This window comes from Schistocerca americana, chromosome 4 (genome assembly GCF_021461395.2).
Source record: "Schistocerca americana isolate TAMUIC-IGC-003095 chromosome 4, iqSchAmer2.1, whole genome shotgun sequence".
Taxonomy (NCBI): domain Eukaryota; kingdom Metazoa; phylum Arthropoda; class Insecta; order Orthoptera; family Acrididae; genus Schistocerca; species Schistocerca americana.
In genome coordinates, this window is record NC_060122.1 from 180,023,749 (window position 1) to 180,027,795 (window position 4,047).

The 4,047-nt window shown below is 41.3% G+C and overlaps 1 pseudogene; it reads right to left on the bottom strand.

Moving 5' to 3' along the window:
* Positions 1–2,308: 2,308 nt before the first annotated feature.
* Positions 2,309–2,425, bottom strand: LOC124614465 (annotated as a pseudogene).
* Between the last annotated feature and the right edge of the window lie 1,622 nt (positions 2,426–4,047).

A 4,047-nucleotide genomic window follows, 5' to 3' on the forward strand; every position in this document is an offset into this window, starting at 1 on the left:
GTGTCCGACTGAGACTAATTTTGTAAAAGGCAGTTGAGTATTAAATTTGTTAGTAATTTATTTTGCGGAAAAGAATCGTATTTTGTTTTCATTCAGTTTTATATAGCTTCGGAATTATGAGATTTCTAGTCCAAGTTAAGTGTGGTAATTTGATTGGCTGACATTAGAAACACCGCGTGTATACAAATGCTCGAGATAATCTGATTGGCTGCTTAACACACTAGCCAATAGGAATTCAGCATTTCCAGGGCGTTTGAGTAGGGCTTTATGCATCAAATCTACGAGTCGATATAGTCGCTCAGGAGCCCACGTCTTGTCAACACCTATGTTGAATCGCGCTGATCAGATTTGTACCAAAATGAAGAAATTCGCGCGATTGATTAGTTCACTTGTAGTTGATGAAAAACGACTACATTGTTGAATATTTTGAAAATGTTTAAGCTTTATGAGTGTTTTACTGTAGGAAATTTCGCATGTGAACATTTCAAGTCGTTCATAAACTCCGCGTGGCGTGTTTCGTACAGATTACGAGGCATTATGGCAAGCACTGAACTACAAGAAGACTACTTAACTCGCAAGTAGTCGTGGATCGGTGACTGTTTAGGATGTTTCAAATATCGGGTCCGACTAAATATCTTATGGCTGCTTTTGGGGGTGAACTTGTTACAGAGACAGTCTGTAACATTGCATAATTAATGTCGGGATATTAAATACGAACCTGATAGGCGTTTTCCTCGTTTTAGAGACAATGAACCAACTAAAAGGAAATTTTAGACATATTCGATAAGGTTTCGGGATTGCAGCCATCTTCAGGTGAGTGTCCGCCAGTGCTGGTATTCAGTCGATGTTTCGTTAACGCTGCTTTTGTCGGCTAAACCAGTATTGTAAGTAGCCTGTCTGCATGTTGGCTGCGCTATAGATAATGTTAATATTGTTGACGGCACTCTGCGCTGCGCCCTCGGCAAGAGATTCTGTGGTTGAGCGGACTAGCAGTTAGCGAATGGATAGAGAAGTCAATGGACATGGTTACATGGTGTTTTCTTTTTTTTTTTTGTTTTTTTTTTTTTTTTTTTTTTTGAGCACTGTCAAGGAAATGTATGATGACGTATGTTTGATTGGTAATGTTAGGCCAGTGGAATTATTGACAACTATATAATTTTTGGAACTGCATGTCACATGAATAAGGTAAAATTTTCTAAATACATTGTTTGCTCTTCAACAAAACCTTTCTTTCGCTAACCATAGGCCTCCTAGTAGTTAGAGTCTATAGTAGTTACAATATTTGTATTTAGCTGGCTGTAGTTGCTGCTTGCTGTAATTACTATAGTTTGCGTTATGAAGATTTCCTATGAGGTAAGTGACTTATAACAGAAATGTTGGGTTTCCACTATCAGGATTCGTGACTGAAATGAGTTTAGGCAATTAAAGAGTTCGAAGTACTTTCGTATTTCTTGAATTTTTTGATTTTTATTATGTTAGGATCTCTTGAAATTCAGGGCCATTCTCTTGTGTTAATTATTGGAAGTCATGTTGTCACAGTGTAGCAGTCAGATTGCGTTTGGCTCGTACGTTGTGGGTAATAAATGAATACGTTAAGTTTCAGTTGTCTTTGTAGGGGAAAATTCTGTAAGTCAATGTTTAAATGATAAAAATAATTAAAGACTTACTTTCAGTATCTGCGATCGCAGAGTGAAGGGGTGGATAACCCGAAGCCTATGGAAGTAGGTGGACAGATTGTTTAATGGACACTGGATGAGCAACCCTCCCCGCCGCAACAGCAATTACACTTTTTACCAAACGTTGACCATCATGAACAGGAAACATACTGAATCCAATCGCAATTTTCTATAGTTTCGTAACAGATTTCACCACAAACAATGCATTCATCCTCATTTCGTTCATCATATTTTTGGTAATCTTCTACATCTGTTGAAAACGGTGAGCTAATTACAGTACTTTTCTTAGCTTATTCAGTCTGTTTTACTGTTTTTTGAGGTTAGTATCACGCTTAGAGAATTGTCAAACTCGAAGTAAGAAAACTGCATCAGTATTGCGCAAGCTAAGCCCTAATACTAAAATTATTTTTAAAAAACTCTCTCTCCGTCCGAGCAGGTCTTGGAAGATCCAGCGGTTCCGACCGGCCGCCGCATCATCCTCAGCCCACAGGCGTCACTGGATGCCGATATGGACGGACATGTGGTCAGCACACCGCTCTCCCGACCGTAAGTCGGTTCACGAGACCGGTGCCGCTATTTCTCAATCAAGAGGCTCCTCAGTGTGCCTCACAAGGGGCTGAGTGCAGCCCACTTGCCGACAGCACCCGGTACACCCGAAGGCACCCATCCAAGTGCTAGCCCAGCCCGACAGCGCTTAACTACGGTGATCTGACGGGAACTTGTGTTACCACTGCGGCAAGGCCGTTGGCATAAAATTAATTAACTAAACGATAAAACTTTTCGACTTAGCTGAACAAAGAACAAATAATATAATTTTTCTCCAGAACTAACATGAAAATGAGAGCAACATTACTGCACAAGTTTCTTCACAAAAGAGATCCCTTCCAAGTAGCAAGAGTAGCTCTCCAGGGTCGCATTTGTGAAATACGCCTCCTAGTAGTCTAACTGTGCGGGGCTTACCCTGTATGAAACGTGTTGAGTTTCATTGACACTTGTGGTGACGGTACTCACGAGTCCAGAGATTACCGCACTACAATCGATTAGCCGCGCTCTAAACACTCGTAGAGCAGCAGCTGTATGGAATGGCAGTACCAACTCTACCGAGGACCGCCAGGGGCCGCACCTGCCAACCCATGGGCATTACATGTGTGGACAGCGACTGGTCTATGCCCAGTTAGATACTGGACTGCTGAGCTATGGCAGAGAGTTCTCTTCAGTGCGGCGAACAGTGTACAGTCTCCAGTTACGGCCGAGTATACAAGATGCAGTATTCGTCCGACGTATCCGAGACTTGGGCTCCGTATTCAACGTAGACCAGCTCTGACCTGTACGTAGGCATCACTCAGAGGCACAGTGAACGGACTTTAACAGTTCAGAGGATTTAATTTCAGACATCTAATGGTGCTGACATTTCGCAAGAGGAAGAATCATTTAATTTGAGTAATTCTTCATGTTGTTGTTGTTGTTGTGGTCTTCAGTCCTGAGACTGGTTTTATGCAGCTCTCCATGTTATTCTATGCTGTGCAAGCTTCTTCATCTCCCAGTATCTACTGCAACCTACATCCTTCTGAATCTGCTTAGTGTATTCATCTCTTGGTCTCCCTCTACGATTTTTACCCTCCACGCTGCCCTCCAATGCTAAATTTGTGATCCCTTCATGCCTCAAAACATGTCCTACCAACCGTTCCCTTCTTCTAGTCAAGTTGTGCAACAAACTTCTCTTCTCCCCAATCCTATTCAATACCTCCTCATTACTTACGTGATCTACCCACCTTATCTTCAGCATTCTTCTGTAGCACCACATTTCGAAAGCTTCTGTTCTCTTCTTGTCCAAACTGGTTATCGTCCATGTTTCACTTCCATACATGGCTACACTCCATACAAATACTTTCAGAAACGACTTCCTGACACTTAAATCTATACTCGATGTTAACAAATTTCTCTTCTTCAGAAGCGATTTCCTTGCCATTGCCAGTCTACATTTTATATCCTCTCTACTTCGACCATCATCAGTTATTGTACTCCCTAAATAGCAAAACTCCTTTACTACTTTAAGTGTCTCATTTCCTAATCTAATTCCCTCAGCATCACCCGATTTAATTTGACTACATTCCATTATCCTCGTTTTGCTTTTGTTGATGTTCATCTTATATCCTCCTTTCAATACACTGTCCATTCCGTTCAACTGCTCTTCCAAGTCCTTTGCTGTCTCTGACAGAATTACAATGTCATCGGCGAAGCTCAAAGTTTTTACTTCTTCTCCATGAATTTTAATACCTACTCCGGATTTTTCTTTTGTTTCCTTTACTGCTTGCTCAATATACAGATTGAATAACATCGGGGAGAGGCTACAACCCTGTCTCACTCCTTT